Source organism: Emydura macquarii, unplaced genomic scaffold (genome assembly GCF_026122565.2).
Source record: "Emydura macquarii macquarii isolate MOO-44397 ecotype Brisbane River unplaced genomic scaffold, CSIRO-AGI_Emac_v2 contig_2846, whole genome shotgun sequence".
NCBI classification, from domain to species: Eukaryota; Metazoa; Chordata; order Testudines; family Chelidae; genus Emydura; species Emydura macquarii.
The window spans coordinates 2,452,188-2,480,064 of record NW_027132983.1 but is presented as its reverse complement, the minus strand read 5'-3'; the positions used below and the strand labels follow the sequence as shown (position 1 = coordinate 2,480,064).

The 27,877-nt window shown below is 41.6% G+C and overlaps 1 protein-coding gene across 1 annotated transcript in view; it reads left to right on the top strand.

Moving 5' to 3' along the window:
• LOC137166415 (store-operated calcium entry regulator STIMATE-like) overlaps positions 1-27,877 on the top strand; it is a 78,756-nt gene that overhangs the window by 12,029 nt on the left and 38,850 nt on the right. The gene's annotated exons all lie outside the window — the stretch shown is intronic.

Sequence of the window (27,877 nt, the reverse complement as noted above, 5' to 3'; positions counted from 1 at the left end):
CCCGCAGCAGGTGGGGGGGGAAAGGGAGAAAGCAGGAAATGGGCCCACAGATACACCCCTGCCGCAGCTGACGGGGGTGCGCACAAATACAAATAGTGGCCCCCAGGTGCTAGTATATGGGAGGGGGGAAGACTTGGCATGCCCCTTCCCAAAGGTTGTTGACCCCTGGCCTAGAATCAAAATCAGTAAACTGGAATTTTGGGTAATAAAAGATGCATAGAAGAGGGAGATTCTAGGATTTTTAAACCTTAAGGTCTTCAAATATAATTCCCAGATTTGTGTATCTGCCAAGAATTGTCATCCTGTGCTTAATGCTTATAACTATAGCTGGTCAAAAATTTTCCAACATAAGTTTTTTCTATCAGAAAATGTTGATTAGATTGAATCAAACATAGAATCATAAGACTGAAAGGGACCTCAGGAGGTCATCTAATCCTGTCTCCTATACTGAGGCAAGACACAGAATTTTCTAGACCATCCCTGACAGGTGCTTTTCTAACCTGTTCTTAAAAACCTCCAGTGACAGATTCCACAATCTCCTTAGGTAATTGGTCCCAGTGCTTAACTACCCTTACAGTTATGATGTTTTTCCTAATGTCTGATCTAAATCTCTCTTGTTGCAATATAAGACTGTTGCTTTTTGTTCTGTACTCAATGAATAAGGAGAACAATTTATCACCTTTCTTTTTATAACAGCCTCTTACTACTTGAAGACTGTTATGTCCCCCCCTTGGTCTTCTCTTCTCCAGATTAAACAAACCAATTTTTTTCAATCTGTCCATGTAAGTAATATTTTCCACAACTTTAATAATTTTTGTTGCTCTCCTCTGAACTTTCTCCAGTTTGTCCATGTGTTATCAGAATTGTGTCCAGAACTGGACAGCATACTCCAGTTGAGTCCTTATCAGTGCTTAGTAGAGTGGAAGAATTGCTCTTTGTGTCTTGTTTACAATATTCCTAATACATCCCAGAATGATTGGTTTGGGGTTCTTTTGTTTTTGTTTTGGCAACAGTACTACGTTGTTGACTCATTTTGTGATCCGCTATAACCCCCAGATCCTTTTCTGCAGTACTCCTACCTAGGTAGTCATTTCCTGTTTTATATTTGTGCAGTTGATTATTCCTTCCTGAGTTTAGTTCTTTGCATTTGTCCTAATTGAATTTCATCCTGTTTATTTCAGATCATTTCTCCAGTTTGTCAAAATCATTTCTAATTCTAAACCTGACCTCCAAAGCGCTGGCAATCCCTCCCTGTTTGGAGTCATCTCCAAACTTTATAAATGTGCTCTCTATGCCATTATCCAAATCATTTATAAAGAAATTGAATAGAACCAGACCCAGGACAGATCCTTGTGGGACCACCACTCAATATGCCCATCCAGCTTGACTGAATCATCATTGATAAATAGTCTGAGTATGGTTTTCCAACCAGTTACACATCCATCTTATTGTAGGTTTGTCTAGGATAGTTTGTTTGAGAGGGTCATGTGAGACCATATTAAAAGTCTTACTGAAGTTGAGAGATCACATCTACTGCTTCCCCCTATCCACCAGGCTTGTTACTCTGTCAAAGAAGAATATTAGGTTGGTTTGATATGATTTGTTCTTGACAAATTCATGTTGACTGTTGCCACCTTATCATCTGAGGGCTTACAAATTGTTTGAGTATTTGCTACATTATCTTTCTCAGTATCAAAGTTAAGTTGACTGGTCTATAATTCCCTGGGTTGCCCGTATTCCCCTTTTTATAGAGAAGTATTATATTTGCCCTTTTCCAGTCTTCTGGGATCTCTCCTTTCCTCCATGAGTTCTCAAAGATAATGACTAATGGCTCAGACATCTCTATAGCCAGTTCATTAAGTATTCTAGGATGACTTTGTTAGGCCCTGCTGACTTTACAACATCTAACTTGTCTTTCTCTATTTTAGCCTCAGACCTACCCCGTTTACACTGATGTTCATTATGTTAGTTGTCTAGTCACTGCTAATCTTTTTGGTGAAAACTGGGTGGGGGGTGGCATTTAACACTTTGGCCATGCTGCATTTGCTGTGGTTCTTTCCCTTGTCACTGAGTAAAGGGCCTACTCTGCCCTTGGTCTTCCTCTTGCTTCTAATGTATTTGTAAAATGTTTTCTTGTTACTCTATGTCCCTTGCTAATATAATATTGTGTTGTGCCTTGGCCTCTATTTTGTCCCTATATGCTTGTATTGTTTCTTATATTCAGGCTTTGTAATTTGACGTAGTTTCCACTTTTTGTATGACACTTTTTTTTTTTTTTTTGGTTCTAGGTCATTGAAAACATCCAGGTTAAGTCACAGTGGTATCTTACTATACTTTCCTATTTTTCCTACATATTAGGACAATTTACTCCTTATGTCCCCAATGACTTCTTTTTTTAAAAAACTGCCAACTGTCCTGAACTTTTTCCCTTAGACTGCTTCCCACGAGTTCTTATAACCAGTTCTGAGTTTGCTGAAATCTGCCTTCTTGAAGTCTACTGTCTTTCTTTTGCTGTTTTTCCTTTCACCATTCCTTAGAATCATGAACTCATCATTTCATGATCATTTTCACCCAACCTGCCTTTCACCTTCAGATTCTCAATCAGTTCCTCCCTATTTGTCAGAATCAAATCTAGAACAGCCTCTCCCCTAGTTGCTCTATTCACCTTCTATAATGAAAAGCTGCCTCCAATGCATTCCAAGAACTTGCTGGATAATCTGTGCCCTGCTGTATTATTTTTCCTGCAGATGTTTGGGTAGTTGAACATGTTGAATCCATGAAAATTTTTGATGGAACCAGGCAGGCTGTAAATTGTCCAAGTTGCAATCTGTGTGAGAACAGCAGCAATGCATGTCCACCTACCCCTCCCATGTCTGTAAAAAAACAAACAAAAACATGAGCTCTTGACTGTGTGCCATGGAAGGGTAACTTGGTTAGTTGTGCAGTACTGTGTAAAAAGCCTCACCTATGCTCTAGGTGTGTATCTTTTTGGTTTCTTGTTCCTCAGTATGCACACCAGCAGGTGTACAGTACTTTGTACATTGTTTATAATTAAACAGGACTACATCAAAGAAATAACTGACTCTATCATCAGTTTCTCCTCTTTACAGAAATAAAGAGGGCCTCATATTTTGACAACCTGCTTGGGTCAAAAAGGGCTAACAATATGTTAGCATTTTTCAGGCTTTACATTCAGAAATATATGTATTTTGTGCAATTGTTGAATGGCATTACTATTATCGAATATAATCTTTTAAATTTAGTAACAAGGAATCTTGAAGATTTGGTGCATTTCACCTTAAATGAAATATATGCCTAACATTATAGTATATTCAGCAGCTTGGAACAAGAAAGGATTTAGGACTCATTGCACAGTGTGGTTGTTGGAGAAGTGGCAGGTGCTTTTGGGGACTAATGTGGGAAGACCAGTTGCATCTGCAATGTCACAATTTTGTGTCTACACTGTTACTGCAGCAGCAAGGAGGGACAGGGCACAATGGTGACAAGACTTGGTCTTAACAAACACAACTGTAACCGGGCTGACAACACTTAAGAATTGTTGCAAACAATACTTGTATGTGGACACAAGGTGTTTCACAATTATGGTGGGTGCTTCCAGCACCAAAATGCTCCTAAGCCTTTGTGTGTCAGCTCTCCAAAGTAACCCTGTCCAAAACCTTACTAAAACAGATTTTCCTTTGTTTAAATTGTAGTCAGTAAGAGAAGAAAAATTCTGTGTAGTCAGTCCCTTCAGCTGTTATCTCTAAAGAACAGTAGGCATTTTTCCCTTAGTCTATTCATTTTTCAAGTTGCCTGGGTAAGACATGATTTAGTAGTATTGTCCACTCAGGAAAGAACTGTGCTGTATTTTAGTTCTTAAAAACTAGTTTCTTAGTTCTTAAAAAGAACACACTGCATATTTCCACATCAATCTTCATCTTAGGTACTTGTTATCTAACACGTCTAATTCTTCGTTTTCTTGTCCTGTTAAGATCACTGTCACTGCTACTTACATAATTACTAAAAGTTTTGGAACAAGGTGAGCAGGTTCATTCCTGTGCTGCTGCTGTTTTGTCAATTGCCCAGGAGACTGTTCTAAAATAAATGTCTTGAATGACTCCAAGTCTCTCAATTTCTGATGTGATCTCAATGATGTGTTGGGAAACTTCATCAATTATTGAGAGAATCTTTGACTATCACATCTGAAGCTAGTCATGTGAGTGTTAAATTGCTGTTGAGTCAATTTTAGTATGTTACATATTGATTGTATTACACTAAAGTCTGTTAATTTTTTTTGGTATGAAAAACAGATGTAAGAATTATTTACTCTCTTAAGTGACTCTACATTACATTAGTAACTCTTAAGTAGACTCTACATTAGTGGTTCCCAACCTTTTTTGGCTCGAGGGCTACAAATATCATTTTTACAACCCTGAAGGGCCACCAGTCTATCAATTCATAAAAAATGTGTTGACGTATACACCATTAAGGGCTACAAATCACTACATATTTTAAGTAAACATTTTGATGCTACTATGCTCATTTTTACGTTCACTGTTTGACACCTACAAATTACTCACAGTATGTCACACTCCTAGACAAAGCACTAGTGTAGATTAGTGACTGTCACTGCACACTGAAGCACATGGCCCAGCAGCTAAGTCTCAGTGGATGGCCTGCTAAGTGCAGACCAAACCAGAAGGCACTGATTTTTAGAATCTTGCCCCTCTCCTCAAGCATGGTGGGTCTTGGCTGCTCCACCAGCAGCCTCCTCCCCCCACTGCAGCCAGATGGAAGGAGTTCAGCAAAGAGGCTGCCTCCTTGCTGATCTCCTGTCCCTGGTTGCATCAGGGAAACCGCACACGTCCTGTAGCCCTGTGTGCTCCATCTGGGTCCCTAGGCAGTGACTCCCTTTTGTGGCCAGGGGGATGGGAGACCAGTGCTCCCCTCCCTCTGGCTCCAGCAGGGACCCCAGCGCCTAGGGATCCAGGCTGAGTGCTTTGCCATGCTTCCTGCTGAAACCAGGGGAGGGGTGTGCAGATCTCCCATCCCCTTGGGTGCAGCAAGGAGCTTGCACCAGTTTTGTAGCCCTGCGGCAACGTGCTCCTCCTGGGTCCTTAGGCGGCAGCTCCCTTCTGCAGCCAGCAGGAGGGGAGCGAGCTGCAAGCCCTTTTAAAAAACCCTGTGGGCCACTTTTGGCCCCCAGGCCACAGGGTGCGAATCACTGCTCTACATGATAGTAGGAATGTACAGCCTCCATTTTCTGATGAATAGTTGCCTCCTTTGGGAAGCTGTTTGTGTAAGCACTAGTTAAATAACATTTGGTTCAGAGTATGTGGAAATGTTTGCCAAAGAGGTATTTGGATTACAGAAGAGACTTTGAAAGTCTTAAGAGTATCCTGGATATCATCAGTGGCTGGGTTTAGACTGGATTGTGATTCAGCCATTTTGCAATTACATAGGTAATAAAAGATGTCTTAATCTCTTCTTGCTTTTGTGATGATGTTGCTGTCAACCCCTGTTCACTGCATGATCAAAGCTCATGTGTTAGCCCTATGTTCATTGTGTTCTGCCCTCTCAACTTCCCCTAAAATATGCTTTCCAAATACAAATTATCCAAATGCTAAAGTGTTGCTCTACTTGAAACCATTCAAAAATGTCTTCCTTGATGAGATGTTTGACTAGAATTAACTAGATATAAAATAGAAAACTATAGTCTAGGTTTTGAATGTCAGGTTATTAAAAAGGGAAAATCTCCCCATTTCTCAATTGACTGCTATAAAATGTCTTTAATGTGGTATGGTAGAGGAAAGGGTAAGAGAATTGCAGTTCCAATAATACATACAACCATTTCAGATTTATTCTCATGGTTTATTTTCAGAAACCTTTGATAGTCTTATTGTACAGTTGAGAAGTGTATTCGTGTACACAAATATACGTAACTATGCTCCTGTGACCATGCAGTCCACAACTGCTGAAGTGGTTTGATGAATTAGTTTAGTGCTCATCTGAGATTGTTTAGAACTCCTGGTTTTGGCTCTGTAAGTGGTTATTCATGTTCTTTCATTATCATGCTGAGTCTCTCAATAGGTGTATCCTTGACAATCCTGTCTCCTACACCAGCTGAGCTGACTGATAAACAGACAGCTATTGTTGGGTGTATGAGATGTAGGGGAGGAAGATAACTGCTAAAACTCCCCTACATATTCCCATGTAAGGGTATATAAAAAACATGGACAGTCTTGCAGTCACCATTGCTTCATGAGCCCTTAACAGCACGTAGCATGGTGAGCAATGTGGAGGGTGCCTTTTGACCTCTATAGCCTGCAGGTTGGGTCCTAGGTGTGAGGGAGCCTGGGTAACTTTTGGAGTAATATAGTAAAGCTGCTAAACTTACATCCTCAAGAATCATGACTGTCTGTGGTGTATCAATCATAATGATCTCAAAGGGCCATAGAGAGGAGCTGCTTGAGAGAGCTGGTGATCACCTGCGGCCATATACCCTTGAACTACTATGATTCCCCAAGAGGTCCTTACAGTGCAGTGGGAAGGTGCCCTATTATGGCAGGAGAAATAAGGCTACTCTGGCTAGAAATGTCTGGGCAAAGATGAAATGCTTCTTACTGGAAACCTTTTATGAAACTGTGCCTGCAGATCGCAAAGGTCAAATCATCTGCCTTCTTTGCAAGCAGCAGAGTCCCTGCCAGTTAGTGTTATGAGTTTACCACGCTTTCTCCCTCTTTCATGAGTCTAATCCCAATATACAAGTAACTGTAATTTTACATTGGTGCAAATGTGCGCAACGATGATGTCTTTTATAGGTTCAAAGCAAGCATGTTCTGTAAAACTATGACAATGCTCGCTCACGGTTTCACTAATTTTAAAATCAGTGCATTGCAAGTGCTTTGATTCTGGTCTGCAAAAGCATGTTTATTGGGAATGCTTTGTGGCTGTTTTCCGCGCCCCCCCCCCCCCTGTTTTATTTGAGACATTGTCTAATACTGCCATTTTGTGCTCTTAAATAAGGCAGGTAGTTCAAACGTTCAAAACTGAATTATTTTGTTTCCGCATGTGCTTAGCTGCTATTTTGAGAAGAGGAGGCCGGAAGTTTTAGCCTGCCCTAGAGAAAATAAACAAAATGACCTGCATTAATGGGGCAGCCCTATTAAATGACATGGGTACATTTACATGAGTCTCTTTCCTCCGTGACTAATTGGCTCTGTGGATACAGCTGGGTCTCGAAGAGCACCTAGTTCTTGGTCATCCTGCCACTCTCCATGTCTCCATCCTCAATGATGACCTGCTCAGTTACCAGTTCTAGGTTGTGAGTGTCACGCTCGCTAGATTGCAGGGGGTAGGCATTTATTAAATTATTTGACATCAGTACATCAGAATCATAATTCATGTGAGATATGCCATGTCAGGTACCATTAGAAAGGCTATAATGTGCTAAGTAAGATGATGATGTTTGTTCATGTGCGTAATGGAAGTTATGGATATGTTTGTATCTGTATTTCATATTGTGCTGTGTTTCTGGGCAACACCCCAGACAGGATGGCTGCAGCACTAGCCTGCTTAATGGCCCATTAAAGAAATTCACAGGTACAATGGGCCCAGGGGGAGAAGCCAGGGATATACCTGGTGAGTCACCAGGACTTATTCATGTGACCCTGGACTCCATCTTATTCCTGTAAATTTCCACAAGCAGCGTGGCAAAGGCCAAAGGACATAAAAGGCAGCTGCACCACATCCATTTTGTCTTCAATCTTTTGTTTTCAGTCAGTCTTCAGCCTACCTCTGGATCAACTCTTCTACAACTGACCTGAAGCTGTGAAACAAAGGACTGAGACCCATCCAGGTACTGGATGTACACCAGAGGGACTATACAAGCCTGCAAACGCCACAATTCTACTAGAAATCTGATATATATGGACTTTCCAGTTATTTGTATGTATGTGATTGCTTTAATCCATTAACACTTCTCTTATAGTTTTTCTTTCTTTTTATAATAAACCTTTAGTTTTAGTTACTAAAGGATTGGCTGGCAGCGTGATATTTTGGGTAAGATCCAAACTTATATTGACCTGGTACTGTGGCTGACCCTTTGGGGTCAGGAGAAACCTTTTTGGTAAAGAGCATAGAGTTTTAAATAACTGGTCTCTTTACTGGACCTAGTGGCTGATTGGGAGCCAGAGACTGAAATGCAATAAAGGGGGCTGTGTATTTTTATTTTGGTTTCTTGATGACCAGTGTGGGGAATCAGAAGAACTGTTTGTGGCTGGTTGGGAAGTCTGACTTCAGTGTCACCCACCAGTGCTGGGAGAATCTGCTCTCCTTTTACAGCCTGCCCTGACCTTGGCATTTTCAGGTGGCTACCTTAGGCACGGATGGGTCACAGTGAGGTGTCCACTGTTGTTGTCAGGAAGGTGGGGGGGACCTGGCTCAATATGGCACCAACCGGTTCAGGATAGGAAAGTAAGGTTGTGCTTCTCTCTGGTAACTGTGCTGCAGCTTCTTCACTCTTCATTGGCCTTCTTCCTTGCTGTACCCCTGGGTCTCCATGCCTCTGCAGTTTGCTCATACACATCTTTATTCCTGTGAGAATTCCAAAGCTTTGCCCACCCAGGCTGAGGAAATCTAGAGCCTTTCTCTTTGACTGTGCAGCAGCAGAAGGGTGAGGTGGAGCCAGGTCTGTGTAGCTGTGCTTGCAAAGGTGGGATAACTGGAAAAGAGGCCTTTCTAAACTACCCTGAGGTTTTAAATGGGAGGCAGGTTTCTCATCACTGTGACACCTGAGCAGCAGAGGTCAAGAATTCAACCAGAACAGTCACTGCTCTGGGAACAGTTGTTTTGTGGGCTTGTTGCTGAAGGATTGCTTATACTAGTACAAGTAATTCTGCATCCACGCTGACATTAGACCAGAAGAAATATACTGATAGAAGGCTTACGTTGCTCGGGAAACTGGTTTAACTTTGCTGGTGAAAGTTGGTGATTTTGTTGGCAGGATTTTGTTGAGTGTGGATGTGTGGCAGTGCTGACAGAGGCAAGTTTTGCCAGTAAAATTTTCTGGTGTAGAGCGGGCCTAATACATCACAAGTCTGTATACCAGCACATTCAAAGTAAGTGGTGGAGGATCTTGAGGAACCTTACTATCTGTAGGACCAAATGCTTATGCAGTATAGGATTACCTTTAGGGGTGGGGGAGAGTTTGGAAACCTGTTAAGAGAATAAATTGTAGTTTAAGAAAGTATGTGCTGATTATTACTGTTTCTTCTTGAAGCTTAGAGGGAATAAGGTGCACTGAAACATGTGCCTGGAGGATATTTTATTAGAAGTATGGCTTTATTCTATCACCAGTCTGCTAAAACAAACATGTACATTGTGAGCATAGTAATCTTTGAACATTTCCCTTTGAGAGCAGTGCGCAAGTGACCCTTTTCCTGATAAAAGGCTTTTATGGCAGGGTAGTCCTGTTTCAAGATTATGAATAGCCTTCCTATGAGTTTCAGTAGCCTTCTTTTTTGCACCTTACAAAGGCACCTGCAATCAGCAGACAGGCTGTAATGGGCTCTTCTCTTTTGGAATCCCTCATCCAGAGAGACATCAGGATGATCCCAATTCTTGCCATCTTTAAGGTGCAGTGGAAGATCCTTTTGCAGGCTTTTTAATAACAATGACGGGAATAGACTGGTACCATGTTTCCTGGAGAGACAAGAATTGGGAGAAATAGTTTTGATCTTTGACAGAAATGATGCTGTGTGTATACGTATGAGTGTGTATGCACCTTGTTGCTGCTTCCTTAATTAATGTTTGGTTAAATGCTTCCTTTGCCAATAGTGCTGATTACTTTAGAACTGTTAAGCTATTGTTTGAGAACATTCTTTGTAACAGTTTCTCTACTCCTGATATAACTCAGGAAGCAAAGGGCAGAGACCATCTTCCTATTATATTTGTACAATGCCTAGCACAATGGGTCCCTGACCTCTAGGTACTACCGCATTACAGGTAGGTTTGGAAGGATTAGATTTTTATTGGGAAACCTTGATTTTTTTCCCATACACACAAATTTTAATCTATTTACATTTTCACAGTTGCAGGAAATTATGGGAAGGAGGGGCAGACAGCAAGAGGTTAAGATAATTATTTAATGACAGTTGATGCTGACATTCAAAAAATTATAGCTTTATAACCATTGAAACACAAACTATCAACATGTCAAAATATACAAAGTAAATATCCTTAAATCAAACTAATAAATTCTCAAGCAGATTTTTATTGCTTTCCCTATCTATAAATTTTGATAATCATCAAGAGAAATAATTTTCATTGGTTTGTGTACAGATAAGCCTCTGTCCCAAGAAGCAACATTCTCTTTGTCTCTGCTTCTAGATGTACCCCTTCTTCTCTCCTTTCAACTGGTTAACACTGGGCCTAGATCTTCCTGCCCAAAAATGTGTTTTCACAGTGAGATTACTAACATGCATTAAGTATCCTGCTGTAAAACCCTAATAGAGAGCAAGGTATAGACAGCTTTTACCATGATGTAGCTAGGCGAAATCAGTCACTGGTGGGGGAATATGGTGATGCCCTCACTTAGCTACAGCGGGGTAAAAGCTGCTTGTGGCTTCTCTCTAGATTTTTACAGTGAGAGGACTCAGAAAACCACCTTTTTAGCCACAGCTTTTGTTCTACCCTTTGCATTTGGAACCTGGAAAACAGTATTCGCTCCATACTCCCCTGCTGAGGCCATAAGGTGAACCTTGGCTCTATATGTACTGTATTCCTGAACAGCTCTCTGGCTCATTACTTGTATTACATCCACTCTTTCTGAAGCTTCTGCCTGGGTGACTACCCCATTAACCCTTAATGGGTCATCCTTGATCCATATCATTGAGGTCCAAAAGCTTAGCAGGATTCAAAAAGGGACGGGCACTTGTACACATAACAAGAATATTCAGAGGTGTAGAAGAAAGGAATTAAAAAATCATTTTGGAGCAGGCATAAGCCCTCATTCTTCATGGCATGAGTCAACCTTTAATGCAGGTTAAGAAGAAACTTTCCTTGTGGAGAGGGGTTGTCCATAATTGTTTTCTGCAGGGCTTCTGAAGTAGATGTCATACTGGCTTCAGTTGAAGATTGGTTCCTCTGTTTTGCTCCATTATGGTAATTCTTATGTTCCAAGAGTGTGGCCTAAACTGGGCAGTAAGGGGAGAGAGATGAAAAAGAAAGTATTTGGAGTTATTGTGTGAGAAATAAGCAGCAAGGCTTTTGATGTGCCCTTTTGTTATTGGGAAGGGGGAGAACTTCTCAGCTATGTTGTGCTAGGTGGATCCAGCAGAGTAAAAGGAAGGAGAGCAAAGGGCCGGGGGGTGACAGAAGATTAATTGTCAAGAATATACGGTGCATTACTTGCTGGAAACACGCATCAAGCAGAAGTTATCTGCTCTTGCAGTCTCTTCATGTTACAGATAGATTAGCACACTGTTTATTCAATATTCTTTTAAAGAGCAAACACTCTGCGCTATGGCATTCAAAAATATCTTTATTAGGAGGTCTTATCAAGAGCCACACAAATGCATGGGAATTAACAGTGCTGGGAATTAACAGCATGGCTGACATACTTTCATACCCTTTTACAAAGGTATTGCTCTAGCTACGTCCTGCTAAGAATAGATTCCCCTTTAAGGACAATAAAATGAGAACCTTTGATTTTGGAAGGCCTGTAATTTAACACTCTTGGTTGCCACCAGAAAGTAATTGAGGAACAAATGAAACCTCAAATGTAAACCATTTAAAACCTGTATGGCAGTGTGCCCTATCTGAGAAAAGCAGATGAATACAGGCATATGAAAAAGATCATAGAACAGACTAAAATTCAATTAGAGTTGCAGTACCAGGGTTATTGATCATTAAACTTTGCAGGGTTTTCAAGAATTAATACTTTGAGTATTGGACCAATTTCTGTTGGTGAGAGAGACAACTACACTGCATACTATATGGTACTCATTTATAAAAGGCAATATTGCCACACTGTCGTGGGAGGAGGAAAGCTATTAAAAGGAACTGATCAGTCTTTCTGACTATATTTCAAAGTATAATTGAAAACTAGTTTATCTGAGCAGGTTACACAGTTCATTTAATCTCATACGGCGTGATTTTGTCCAAATGTAGCAGGTGATTATGCCATAATAAAAATTGCATAGTCAAAGTTGATGATAGAAGGTTTCTCAGAGTATCAACTGCAAAGGAAAGGATGCAGCCCAATCTAAGTAGTCACTTTAAAATCTGGTCATAAGTTTTTCTCCGTATGGCTGCAGGCTAGTGCATTGATTTACTTTCTACAAAAGGATTTTTGTGACTATGGAATAACTGTTTTAGCCATTATTCAATACATAAATAGCTAGTAAAACAAACAGGGCTTCCAAATGTTTTCGTAGACTTGCCTCAATAGACATTGGACAGTATGTGAATCAGTATTATCTGGGGTACTGAACTATCCCCTCAAAACAAATTGATCTGTCTACTAGCATCAGTGCTTTTGTATATCAGTAGCAATACACTTTTCCGGAAGGTTAGCAGGTAAGATTTTCTTTCTTTGTATTGCAGTAGAGCACAGAGGCCGAGATCGTGACTGATACCCCATTGTGCTAAGTGCTGTACTCATATGAATGTATTGTCCTGCTCTGATAATTTTATAGCCTAATAATGGGGTTAAACTGATCTAAGCATGTGCATGGAGCACTAGTAGCTCTGTCCACATTAGTCTTCCTTTAGGTGTTAAAGCAGTATAAAATGGTTGGTAAAAATATTGCAAGTCAGCATAATAACAAAATAAACAAAACTTGCTATAATCATGCAGGTTGGATTTGCAACAGAAACACATGGTAAGGAAAGGTGGGTTTGTGATTCATTGGATTGGAACTTTTAGGAGCTCTAGTTCTGCATAGATTTCCTTTATGTCCTTGGGCAAGTCACTTGGGATGGGATTTTCAAAAACACATGAATGAATTAGGGAATGTATCCTAAATCATGTAAGCACTTCTGAAAATACCACTGTCTCAGTGCCTAGTTTGTTTTGTGTCAAATTGGGATACTTTGTCTCCCATTCTGTGTCTAATTAGGGATCCTAGTTTTCTGTGGTGAAAAAATCTCCCAAAATCTCCGGGGGAAAAACCCATAAAAAGCCACATTTTTCACAATTAAAATGAAATTCTGAACTTTAGTTTCCGTAACCACAATATATATATATATGCATCAGTTGAACACACACAGTACAGAACAGCACATTACCATCAACATAAAATTTGTCCCAGGCATCCGTCTCTGAAGGCAGCACCACTGCCTGCAGCAGCAGAGACGTAAGGGTGACAATACCATACTATGCCATCCTTACTTCTGCCTGAGCAACCAAAGTTAAAAACTAAAGGTTCTCTTTAAAAAGTACAAATTCTGTGTTTTTCCTTAACAAATGGATTTCTAGGGTCCCTGCTGATTAGATGGGAATGAAGTCCCTACCCTGGAGAGTTTGCAATGTGTATGTACAGCGCCTAGCATAATGCAGCCCTAATCTTGATTGGGACCTCAGGACAGGATAGTAATACAGCTAATAAATAACAGTAAGATGACACTGAATTTTGCTTAAGGACCTCTGTAGTTTCACTGATATAAAACTCCTGTGGCTGCCTGGCAATCAGAGTATTTAAGTAAGACTTGCTGTCAGTGCCTGGCATGGTTTGTGTCTCATTCTGAATATTTATTGCAATGAAGTTTTTGCTTTACAGCAGTTAAATTATTTGCAAGTGGCTTCCACATCAGCTAAATATGAGTCAGTGTAACACAATTGCGAAAAAACCCCAAACATCATTCTGGGATGTATTAGTAGGAGTGTTGTAATATAGACACGAGAAGTAGGTCTTCCATTCTACTCCCAAGTGGATTAGGCCTCAACTGGAGTATTGTATCCAGTTCTGGGCACCACATTTCAGGAAAGATGTGGACAAATTGAAGAAAGTCCAGAGAAGAGCAACAAAAATGATTTAAGGTCTAGAAAACATGACCTATGAGGGAAGATTGGAAAAATTGGGTTTGTTTAGTCTGGAGAAGAGAAGACTGAGGGGGGACATGGTAACAGTTTTCAAGTACTTAAAAGGTTGTTACAAGGAGGAGGGAGAAAAATTGTTCTCATTAAATTCTGAGGATAGGGCAAGAAGCAAGGGAGGTTTAGGTTGGACATTAGGAAAAACTTCCTTACTGTCAGGATAGTTAACTATTGAGATACATTATCTAGGGAGGTTGTGGAATCTCTATCTAACCTGCTCTTAAAAATCTCCAATGATGAACACCTGTCAGGGATGGTCCAGATAACACTTAGTCCTCCCTTAAGTGAAGGGACTGGACTAGAAGATCTCTTGAAGTCCCTTCCAGTCCTACACTTCTATGATTCCATGACTTAGCACCATTTTGGGTGGATATATGGTGGAAAGGAAGCCAAGGCTGTCATTTCTGTTCAGGCATAATTTCTTTGTAGACAGTGTGCAGCAGTAGAATGGGCTCTCAGGCAATGACAGGTAGCAGTTTCATAGGATTGAAGGTCTTAAACTGCAAATACTCATTTTGCCTTAGTGTACAACATCATTGCCCCTCTCTTTCAGTACAGTTTTGGCCTCAAGTTAAACGGTTTAGTCATAGTGTAGTATAATGAACTGGAGAGAATGTGTTTCTATTTCAGTAGTACATGCTGCAATTTGGTACTAACATGAAGTTTAATACTTTTATAGATGCAGTATGCTGAGTTAGTACATGCTTTGGTCTTGGCTCAGTCCTGTAGAAAGTGGCTCAAGATTCAAAGCTCTTATACTTGGCATTGTGATCTGAGTGGCTGTATTTGCTTGTGTGAATCAAATGAGTTAGCAGAGAGACTGCATTACTATTTTACTTCTGGAGTCTTCATTCTTTTTTTTTCTAGCAGCTCAGTTGTAATTTTGTAGTTTATTATATAGTGCTGAGGTGATAGATCTGTGTTGAAGCTTAAGGGAACTGAAACCTTTTGATGTGATGCTTGTCTTTGTAAGTGAAGAATAACTTACATGGAGATGCTCTTAAGAGTATTAAATATACCGTTAAGGTGAGCATATTTCTTCAGTTAAAAGAGAAATGTTAGTTTAAGTGAGCTTCCACCATATTGTTAATTTCAAAGGTGTAATACTAGGGGAAAGTTGAATTAAGCACAAATAATTGGAAGTTTTAACAGTTTAAACTAGCTTTTTTAACTTTTTCTTTTACCCTGTGTGAATTTTTTATACTTAGTTCACTGGCAATATCCCAGCTTGTGACGACATAAACATGGATTACAGTTGCAGTGTCACCGAGTGCTGTATTTCAATAAACCAGGAAATATTGAAAGGATTTCAGAGAAGCGGTTATTAAAAAGACTAATTTTGTGCTGACTGTTCCCCAGAGCCTAATCAGAGGGGATATTCTGTGTGGAAATCTGTGCTTAAGAAAAAAGGTTGTGTTACTAGTAGTTAGATTATTGAAATGGACAACTTTCAATGTAATTCACTTTTCACTATTTAAGTTTTGATAGAGTAATTAGGCTTACTAATGAATTTCACCTTGTTCTGTTTGCATTGATACAGTCTGAGTTCACTTTCGTTTAACTTCACAACACAACAGGCAAATATTAAATTATTAAAAATTCTGTTTAAATCAGATTTTATCAAATTAAACTTTCCAAAAATCATACCTTGCAGTCCAAAGTTAGTTGCTTTTTACTATACAGGTACCATGTAAAGGAGAACCCCTTACAATAATACTTTTATTTTGAAGTTCCACTTTCTAAACATAAACTATATGAAACTGGTTTAACTAAATAAAACTCAGAGTTTTGATAGAAATTAATCCAGAAATAATCAACAGACAATGCTCTGACCCAAGGAAATAACATTTTTTTCATCCTCTTCTAATGGCAGTGTGTGGATTTTGTCACAAATTCTTCACTTCCTTTCTAGTAATTATTCTGGAAGCAATATAGCCATCCCTTCCTCCATGCCTTGATTTTAAGGTCTTATTTCTGGCTGCTCACTTCATGTACAAGAATGGGTCATTCTGCAAAATTAATGCTAACAGCCTTTGGAATGTCAGGGAGGGGGATCCATACATACAGCCAATTCCAGGTTTTCCTTGCATAGTAGAATTAAGGCCAGAAATTAAACAACAAACCGAAGATCATAGAACAAGTTAATGGCTGATCATGAAACTGGAGTTTTTACTCCTAGGCCCACTGCTAGGCTGAATTAACTCAAGACTTCCATGTGAAGGAAAGAGTTTTCTCATTTAGTCATTTTAGTTGCAGTTTTATGTAATGCACAGTCCACTGCTTGATACACAACCCCAGTAGGAGATAACTTTAATCTCCAGTGGAAAGAAGTAGCGATATATAATCAGACCTTCATAGGTCTGTTCTAGTGTAAGCTAAATGCCTTGTTTATTGAATACTTCTGTAGGTTTATACTTAATGGTTTAAAACTCCCCACTACTCCCCCTTGGCTTTCCATGTTTAAAACTAGGATATTGACAAGAGTGTGGCTTGGGTTCAATTCCACCTCTCTCTCACGCTGAGAGCACTGTTGTAACTCTGTGCTCAGTGTACTGTCTTTATTCCACTTCCTGCTGCTCTTTCTCAAGAGATTTTTGTATACATTGAGTTGCTTTGAAATCTAAGTATCTGATGGAAAAATGAGTGCCTTGTAATCACATCGATACTGGGAGTGGAGGTTATCGACTGTGTGTAGCACAAGTGTTTATGATCTGAATAGTAGATCAAAGTGTATACATTTTGTTAATGCCAAAAGCCAAGTTCATTCCTGCTGGAAAACCAAACATGGGCTGGCTTTGAGAGCTCTCACCCAACCCAAGTTTCTTGAATCTTGTTGTGGGTTGGTATGGAACATCCATGCATACAGATTACAAGTGCAATTTTTCTGTTTCACGTTGCACCGCCTGACCAGATGTGCTTGTGTGTTTAAATTGGCAAAAATTGTCAGATAAGACACATCTGAGCATTGCAATAAGCAGTATAATAGAGATTTCTGTAAGTAAATAACAGGTTGCTAAACCAGCCCTTTTAGTTGGCTTGTTTTATTAGATGAGGAGTCTCCTTTAAAATTATTGCCATCAGGAAAGATACTTGTTCAAATGGTATTGTAGTAAAGCACTTGTGAAGTAGTTATAAAGTTTTAAAATGGTGTAGAGGGATTTTCACAATAAGGAAAAAGTTAGAAAATATTTATACACCAGTAACCTTATTTTCCACATATTTAAACAATTGAGTTTTTCCAACTACATTTTTTCTTCTACAGAATCCTGCAGTTAATGCCATCGGTCTGTAGCTGTAAAAGTGAGTGTCTTCAGTGAGATGTATATGTTAACTACAGCATCTAGTGAGGTTTTAAAATCAAACAATAGTGTCGTCAGGGTATCTTGACAAAACTTTCCACTTCACTCAGGATTTTGCCTAAGAGGCGAAGTGGCTTGAGGAGCACGGCTAGAGGGTAGATTTCATTTGGAGATAATTTGCTGCTGGCTTCTTACAAGCCTTTGTAATACATTGTGACGCTGTCTGGATTATTACAATAATTACAAAATTACAATAATTAATACAAGATAAGCCATGTCAGGTACCAATGGAAAGGTTATAATTCGCTGAGATTGATAAACACATCTATGTATGTACATCCGTGTTGTATTGAGTTCTAAATATGTATGATATATCTGTATCCAAACACTTGTGCTGTGTTTCTGGGTGACATCCCAGACAGGATAGCAGCAGCACTAAGCCTGCTTAATGGCCCATCAAGGGAACTCAAAGGTACTATGAATCCAGTGGAAGAACCCAGGGTCTAAACTTTGAGTCACTGGAAAATGTAAGAAGAACATGTCTTGGGACAGGGGACTCTGAGGCTTTTCCATGCCATGTGCTGTGTGGCCATGTTTGGGGCAAGTCACATGGCGAAGGGATATAAAAGGCAGCTGCACCATCCCCATTTTGTCTTCATTCCTGCTTCCTACCTCTGGATCAACTCATCTACAACTGAAGCTGTGAAACAAAGAACAGAGACCCATCCAGATACTTGATGTACACCAGAGGAGCTGTACAAGTCTGCACACGCCACAATTCTGCTGAGAATCTGATTGATTGATAGATATAGATATTTTAATGTCACTTGTATGTATCTGATTGCTTTGACCATTTAACTTTTTTCATTTTTCTTTCCTTTTATAATAAACCTTTAGTTTTAGTTACTAAAAGATTGGCTGGCAGAGTGGTATTTTGGGTAAGATCCAAACTTATATTGATCTGGCAATGTGGCTGACCCTTTGGAGGCAGGAGAACGTTTTGGTAAAGGGAGTAGAGTTTTAAATAACTTCTCTTTACTGGACTTAGTTGCCGATTGGGAGCCAGAGATTGAAATGCAGTAAAGGCAGCTGTGTAATTTTTTTGTTTTAGCTTCTTGATAACCAGTGTGGGGAAGCACTGTTTCTAAGTGGTTGGGGAATCTAACAGCAGTGTTAGCCACAAGTTTGAGAGAATCTGCTCTCCTTTTGCAGCCTGCCCTGACCTTGGCATTTTCAGGTGGGCTACTCTACGCAGGGACAGGTCACAATATCCATGGAGCTTGTTTTAGTTTGTGAGGTTAGAAAACAAACTTCATATCATCTGCTGAGAATTATGTAGCTCTTAGTTTCACCTTTTTTCCTATTTGACTCTCAAGTCATCCCCTGTGGCCTTATTAAAATAGTTCTAGATTGGCTGAAGAGTCGCACAAAATTTTCTTCAAGTTCTTATGCCAAGTTTTGAGATTCTTTCTGCAAACTATCATTTTTGAAAAGCTGTCTACTATGTATTTGAAAAAAATCAGAAACTTGGACTTAAAAATGTGTGTGGAAATTTCTTCCTGCTAGCAAAATCTGTTATCATTGGTAGGGCAATCTTAAATACAGATTAGAGTACTAATTTGTTCACTTGATATCTGGAAGCGACTAATTTAAGTTTCCTTTTTCTTGTCTCTCCTATTCACCATTCTAAGGGACTTCGTTCTTTTTTGTACATATGAAGCACACTTCTGACATAAGTATTTTAAAGTTCAATTTTACCACATAACTAAAAGTAAGGTGCCTTATTTAGAACATATTCTAAGCAACTGTTAGACTCTCACCTGCGGCGTTCCTGGATCAATCATTCTATTTCTAGGAATGACGCATTGTAAGACAGTTTAATGACCTTGAATATTTTTACTAATTACTCCACAGCTAAGATAATAGTCTCCAACTCTTATCTTCTTCTCTTAGCAAATTTCTGTCCAGCTGGCAGCTCACATTACTGCTTGGCAAAAGTTCCTTAATTTCCTCCACTGAAGAACTCTGGCATAGAATGTGTAAACATATTAGCAATATTCTATTTTTACCAATTGCCAGATAACTCAATATCAGTTTTTGTACAGAATAAGTTAATTCAAACAGTCTTCAATATGGGTAACTCCTGCTACAGAGAGAATAGCACGCTCAGATTTCAGCCATATGTGGTAGGCTGTCCCTTTGTTAAACATTTTTGGGAACTGGCAGATTGAGCTCCATCTGTCAACTGACATAAGGTTGTGAATCTCCCAGTTAATGCAATAGTAATGGAGGTGCCAGGAAAAACTGTTAGAACAGCTGGAAGCACTAACAAGTAAAGCAATTTCCATGACAGCTAAATAGAAGACCCACAACTTTGTTTCGATTGACAGATGGTTCTCAAAAAATCTGCTATATTCTTTAATTGAAAATGTTTGCCAGTTAAAAGTCACCTACAAATAATTTTGCTAGGTATATACTACACATTAAACTAATTCCTTACATTTATGCTTGTTACCTACTGACATACAAATTGCTTTTCAACTAGGTAATTAGTTTTTTAATGAACAAGTAAAATACCTTAATTGGTGGGGGTTTTGCAATTATCAACAACAATGAAAGGGTAAGCAAGTAGGTTTTTGTGTGTTGGTCTATATCTGGGAAGTTAGTCTCTCACACAGTTCCCAGTAGTATTTACTTCATTAAAAGCATTAAAGAGGTCTCTGCCCATATCCAGATCAAATCCTGGTGATCTGTAGCACACCCCAGCACTATCCCAGGGGAAGGTCAGTTTTTAATAAGAATGGGAGCTTTGGGACAGTGACAGGAAAATTTAGTTAAACTGGAGAAGATGGGGATTTATATAGGAATTGAAGGGTGGAGAAGAAACTGTTTCAAGGGGAGACTACAATGAGTCATGCTGATAGGTGGACTGTCAGGCTGTCTGGACCCCCAAGGTTTCAAGATCCCCAATCCCATCAAGCAGAGGCTGGGTCTCATTTCCCAGAGGACCCTTTGCAGGGAGTTGTGGTGGGCCTTTTGCCTCTGTGGTGGGTCCTTGGGTGGGTATCTCCACCATACCTCCTTCCTTCCATCTTTCCCTACTTGGGCTCTGTTTTCGAGGGCTTTCCGGTTCGGGGATCTCTACCCCTTTTCTCAAGGAATCTCCCCTTTTTCCACCGTGGGTTTCCTTACCTGACCTCCTTTTTCCCTTTGGGGAAGAGGTCCCAGTCGATGCCTACCACCACTGGATATGGCAGGCCATCTACTACCCCAACCCATTTCCAGTGGAACTTGCCCCAAACCTCTAGGGGCCACTGGGCACTGCCTCCCATCCCCATGGATGCACCCCAAATTCATTTTGGCCCCTGGGATAAGCCATTGTAGCTTCACTAGCCCCCCCCCCCCCCCTTATGAGAGAGTAGGCTGAGGCAGTGTCCACGAGGCCCCACTGGGGTCTCCTCCCCACAGTCACAAAATGATGGACAATTTCTGTCGCTTTCGTCACACTCCAGTGTGGTTCCACCCACAAAACTCTCTGAAACCACACTCCATGTCTGGGCAGTCCCCCTTTTTATGTTCCAGCAGACTAGCAGTCTGGTTCCAGTTGGGGCTCCTCGGGTGTTCTCCAGATCCCTGCTGGTCGGGGGTTCTCTGCATTTTCTCCCAGTGTTCTCTTTATCTGGGTGTCCTTCCTTCCTGGGGAAGCCTGGCTCCACATACTCCATCAGTTTTACTGTGGCCTCTACCATATTCGGTTGGTGCTGTTTTCCCCATGCCCTGAGGCTTTCAGGGAGGCCATGTGAAAACTGTTCCATGATCTCTCCCACAGTTTGGGCGTCAGGCCTCAGCTATTGGGTGGCCCAGTCCATTAACTTTTGGGTGAATGCCCGGAACCATAAACCTCCCATCCATCTCGCTGCTCTGAATCTCTGGTGGTACTTCTCGGCAGACAGCCCCACTCGATCCAGGATGGCCACCTTTACTCCTTCATAATTCTGGACTTGTTGTTTTCCCAGGGCCATGTAGGCCACTTGGGCTTTGCCGGCCAGGTAGGAGCTAGCCACAGGGCCCATGTTGCCCTATCCCAGCCTGCCCCCATGGCTACCCACTCAAAGGTGCTTAGGAAGGCATTGGGGTGATCCGCAGGGCTCAATTTACATAGTCCAGAGCTCGTTGTTCAAATGCCACCCTCACTGTAGGAGCTGCTGCTAAATAGTGGTCTGCTCGCGTATTAAGTCCTGCAAGCTCTTCCGCTGCTCAGCTTGCCAACTCAGCAAGGTCTGCCTCTCCAGCTGGTGGGATTGCTAGAAGCTTTGCACCGCCTTCGGTACCACCTCCTGCTGTTTCACCAGCCATTGCAGGGTCTCTTCAATCAATTAAAGAGAGTCCTAAAAAAAAAAAAAAAAAAAAAAAAAAAAAAGACGACTTCGACACTGGAAAGTGAAGTGCAAGGATCCACAGTAGAACAGGATTGTGTAAAAGTTATAGAAACCCTTCTTGAAACTCTGCAAGAGAAGTAGATACGGTTTCATTTGTTAGTCTTTGTTTAATTGGCATTTTTATAAACTTGAGGGATCTTACAGAGATGAGCGTGAGACAGTCTGCCATTTTGTCACTATATTATAAATGAAAGTTGGTACCCTAGAGTAAACTTCTTACTGTACAATTAGACAGCACCCATGATACGCATGTTTATTAATATCTCAATTTGAAATGATCAGTTGTAACACTAGAACCAAGACTGTGGGCTTCGTAGTTGTAGTTTTTCTAAATTACATTACAGATGCGACTGCACTAAGATGCCTGTATTGGTGCAATGGGCAGTTGCTTAGAATGTATAAGATCTTTGAGTATATTAAAGCATCATACAGCAAAATTGCTTTTTCTTCATGCTCAAATTTCCATATTTAATAAGGCCCCTATTTATATTATCATGCCTAACTAAATACATGTTAACTGGGATATTTTGTGATAGAAGTTTTGTAGGTATGTGTAGTTCAATTATATTCCCTTGAAAAAATAAAATTGTTTAAAAAATGAAAACATAGATGTACCAATCCTGTGTGGAAAACCTAATCTCACTAACAGGGATTCCTCAGACTACTAAAAGCTACATAAGATTGGAGTAAATCACACCGGCACTTAAGATCCAGTCTGGTCAGTGACTCACTGCAGGTAGACCCATGTTCCCACATGGAGCCCTATTCATTTACTGCAAGTGGATGTGCACTGATCAGGTCTTAGGTATGTAAAACTGACTCTTCATAGAATGTGAATTTTGTAAGAAGCTCTGTTTACGTAGGCTTAATACATGCCTGTAAAACAGAACTCTCTGCTTGCATTCCTGTAAGAAAGTTGTCTGTCCTGGGGTAAACCCACGCTGGGTGCCTCAGGTGGATGGTCGTGACCCCTGTCAGGGATGAAGTCTCTCACCAGACGGCCAGAGACGGTAGAGCGTGGCGGCTCCCCTCGCAGTTCCGCCTCTGAATCATCGAGCTCCTCCTCCCCGCGGCACCGAGGACAGTCCGCGGCACCGGAGGCATCATGCTGGAGGCGGCACCGTTCCAAGTCTGCCTTTCACAGTGCGCGCAGCTCCCACTCCCGCACCCCAGCACCAAGCCCTTCGCCACCACAGCACTGGTCCCAATCTCCGGCGCGGAGCCCAGCACCAAAAGACCCGGCCACCTCGACACGTCACTGATCGCGGTCCTCAGAGTCTGGCTCGGCATCGAGGCGGTATGGACAGCACCATTGCCGGTCCCCGAAGGGCAAGTGGCACCAGAAGTCCTAGGCGCTGAGACAGAGGTCCTCGTCCTCCAGCTCGTCGAGGTGCACATCCTCCTGGCGGCACCGCTTGTGGCGGCACTGACGCTCGTCAACCTCGTCGGGGTCATCGAGAGGCCGCTCCCCGACGAAGAGGAGTAAAAGCCGGAGGCATTGTCAACGTCAGTCTAGCGGCTCTGCGTCCCGCAAGGACAAGACTTGCCATGACGCTCCACAGCTGGTACCGATGCCAGCACCGGGGTGACCGCAAGGCCCCTGGCAGTGGCCTTACTGGGGCTCGTGGGGGGGCTCAGATGGGGCAGGAAACTATCAGTCCCATCTTCAGTGGCCCAGCCAGTGGGGCTCCCCCCCCACCAAGCCAACAGGCTATGGGCCATTCCTTGGAGGCGGAATCGGACCCTGAGGAAGGACCCTCTACGGGGCCCCTTCCACAATCCTCCTTCTCTTCCCCTGATGAGGCGGCTGCCAGAGACCACAGGGCACCCCTCCCAGACTTCAGGGCCCACCAGGAGGTCCTCAAAAGGGTGGCCAATAATTTAAACATTGAACTCAAGGAGCTCTTGGAGGAGGAGGAGGATCCCCTCTTCGGGGTTGTCGGGTCAGCGGGACCATCGAGGGTAACCCTACCTGTGCACAATAGGGTCCTTAAACTGGCCAAGGCCCTATGGCAAACCCCTGCCTCGGTTGCCCCTACTTCTAAAGGCGCCGAGAAAAAATACTATGTTCCGGCAGAGGGGTTTGAGTTTTTATATACCCACCCAGCCCCGGGGACTCTGGTGGTTGATGCAGCCAACCAGAGAGAGAGGCAAGGTGGCCTGGGCCACCACACCTAAGAACAAGGTTAACAAAAAACTCGACTTGTTCGGCCGTAAAGTTTATTCCACCGGGGCCCTACAATTTAGGATTGTGAACCACCAGGCCCTCCTAGGGTGGTACAGTCTGAACTCTGGAACTCTGAGGTGGTTCACAGAGGGGTTGCCCCAGGACCAGGTGGCGGACTTTGCCACAGTCCTGGAGGAAGGCGTCCCGGTGGCAGGGGCGGCGTTGCACATTGCCAGTGACGCTGCGGACACCGCTAGCAGAGCCATGGCCTTTTCAATAGCCATGTGGCTGTGTTCATGGCTACAGTCATCCGGGCTATCCCAGGAGGTGCAGCAATCTATTCAGGACCTGCCCTTCGACGGGGCAGGCCTATTCTCGGGGAAAAAAAGCTGCATGCTCTGAAGGACTCCCGAGCTACGCTCCGGTCCTTGGGACTTTACACCCCCCAGGCCTCGAGGCGTCAGTCTCAGCCACAGCCCCAATGCCAGGCTCAACCACCCCCTAGGCCATCGCCCAGGCCGTCTCAGCCCCATAGGGACCGAGACGGGCAGGAGGTTCGGACGACACGACTGCTCTAGCTCATCCATGGCCTCACAGCAAGGGCCCTCTAAGGGGGCTAACAACAAAAAGCAATTTTGATGGTGCACCCGAGGGTGGCACCAATACTTCTCTCCTGGATCCACTCTTCCCGTTTGCAGAAAGGCTAAGACCCTTCTACGCCGAGTGGCAGAATATCACCTCAGACCGTTGGGTCCTCAGCGTAGTTCTCAGTGGATGTGCCCTTCAGTTCGCAGCTTTCCCCCTGGATTTCCCCCCACCCCATCCCTCTTCAGGGACCCCTCTCCCGAGCAACTCCTTTTGCAGGAGGTGAATTCCCTCCTCCTGGGGGCAGTGGAAGCGGTTCCTCCGCAAGAAATAGGGAGGGGATTCTACTCCAGATACTTTCTCATCCACTGTCTACACATTTTGACAGAACAATAGGTTTCAGCTGATCATGAGTTTTCATGTGATATTTTACATGGCATGCTTTTTATTAAATATGTCAACTATATACGAATGATGGGGGTTACAGGGTGCTGCTTTGAGGTAATGTCACAATTGCATTGACACAGTTACCATTGCGCTTCAAAGAGGGAAATCTGGTTTGTTTGACAAGATCTGTTTTCCATAAAACTATATTAGTTGGACTTAAGTATATTCATATTCTTTATTAATAGAATCTTCTATCAGTTTCACCCTTATTTTGCCTTAGATTGATGTCAGGTAACCAACCTGTAGTCATCCAGGTCATCAACCCACTTGGCCTTTTTGAATATTGGTACATTAGCACTTCTTGACGTATCATATATATATATATATAAAATATAAAAAAAATATGAATACCCAGTGGAATCTCACTGGTTGTTATTGATTGGACACTATCACAGCTATAGGGCCAACTGTGCCTTAGATCCCTTCTATTATTTCTCAAATGCACCTCTTAGGTGACAGGCCTTACACGTCACTAAAGGTGGGACCACACAGTCCAGGCCCTCTAGGACTGGATTGCTGGACTGCAGCCCTCTGGTTTCCAACCATGTTAATGACACAAGCCCAATTCGGTTTTGGCCCTTGCAAGAGTTTCCCTTCAGGAACCCCTAGCAGTATGCATTTGCAGATAGTGTCTTCGAAACAAAACATTACTTACTCATTCCTCAGTGGTACAAAGCGCACAGAGGAAAGGGTAAAAATAACAGAGGCCTAACTGAATGGTTCTTACCTATCCTTTTAGGCCTAAATACTAGGTTCTGCTTAGAACTGCCTGCCTGCAGCTCCTTTCTCTCTCCCAGTCTATATATCAGCCTCATGGCCCAGTGGCTTCCTTTTCTTCCAGGGGAACTATTTTAGCTGTTTAGGGTCTTTGTGATCTCTGCCTTAGCAAAACAAATCCTGCTAACTTTACTGGCACATGGAAGTAGCATCTCTCAGTCATAATCCCTTTGTTCTCTTACTGTCTTTGAAGATGTGTACCAGAGGCTGTCCTAAAAGGGAGAACATGGATTCCCTTCTTTATAGTCTCCTTTAATTTAGCTCCTGGCATTCAGGCAGGTTAATATCAAACAGCTAACCTGAGGGGCATACGGTATTTCTTAAAAAAACACCAACCACCACATCTCACTAATTCTCCAGAGACGCAGTGCAAATCCCTGAAGTTTGTGAATGAGTTAAACGAACAAACAAAGCAAAGTCATATATGTTTTAGTTCTAATTTAAATTCATCGTATACTAGTAAAAATACATGAGTATAGTTTATTTTTTTAAAGAAATATTGGAAGCACTTCACATTTCCATGCATTAGGCTTGTTTGATTCCTAGACTGACCTTAGTGGGAGAAATTACTTTGTGCAATAGCAAGCTGACTGGCCAGCATATTGATGGCATCTTCACATAACCCTGTGGTATCTAGGTATTGCAGTACATATGGTCTCCATTTGGGAGTCCTATTTATAGGGTGACTCTTGCACTATGATAGACTAAATCAGAATTTCCTTGCTTTATCTGAGATTTTTTTACCCTTAAAGCAGAAAGTGGCAAGTTAATATATTATTAGCTAACACGACTGTCTCTAAATCCAGCTAAAATGATCCATTATCTTCCAGCCACCACCATTCTCTTTGCCTTCCCCCTAATAGATGTCACTAAGGAACAAAGCTTGGCTAACTAATTCTGTCTATTTTTCATCCATCCCATCATTCACTGCTACTGGGTGTGCTGTATCTATCTCAGACATCTGTAGTATCTAGACTTACACAACAAATTAGTAACTCAGCACTGCAGCAGAAGATCACTTATTGATTGCATTACAAATTGTGCAGGAGATGAACAGTTTACCTTAGTGTTTACCTTTTACAATTTAGTGTTTTTTACAATTTACCTTAGTGTTTACCTTTTTCAATTACAGTGTTTACAATTTACCTTAAAGTTAAATAATTTGTATCACTTACTACTTGACTTTTTTGTAAGTAGGCAGTAAATGGCACAGAAAAGCGCTTTCTTGTGCAGGACTTGTCTGATGTGAAAGCACATTTTGTCTTTTGCTTTAATTTTCTGAGTAACGCAAGCTACACACAAATCATGATGTGCCACCAGTAAAATTAGTATACTTAATGAAGCAAAGAGTAGACTGCCTTTACCCTGTAAATGATACTAATTCTTATACTTACGACCTTTCGGTTTCTATTCTTGTCAGTCTGAACTGTTTGTTCTGCACGATTGTTCGTTATACTCCATACATTTACTTATTTGAAAGTAGCATGGTTCAGAAGAAGTCAACTGCATTAAATTTTGCATTTTCGTGAACCAGCCAAGCTACCTTATATTAAGGATTATTATTTACTGGATGAATGACCATAAAAGCAAAGGACACCAAATTTATGAAAATAAATGCACATTTTTTTTGCACATTACATGCAAAAATCTGTAATAGTTGGTTATCAAAGTACAGAAAACTTAGGGACTGGGGGGAGCAGTCTTAGCTGATGTGCAGGTTTATATAAACACTATTCAGATTTCCCCCAAAATGTCTTGTTCGTATGTCATATTTTTCTGTTTATTGAAATGTTGCTCTAACATTTCTTAAACAACTTAGAACATAAGAATGACCATTCTGGGTCAGATGAATGTTCTTTCTAGCCCATACCCTGTCTTTTTACAGGGGACAATGCCAGATGCTTCAGAGGGAATTAACAGAACAGGACAATTGAGTGATCTGTCCCCCTGTCATCCAGTCCCGGCTTCTGTCAGTCAGAGGATTAGAACACTCAGAGCATGAGGTTGCATCCCTGACCATCTTGGATAATAGCCATTAATATACCTGTCCTCCATGAACCAATTG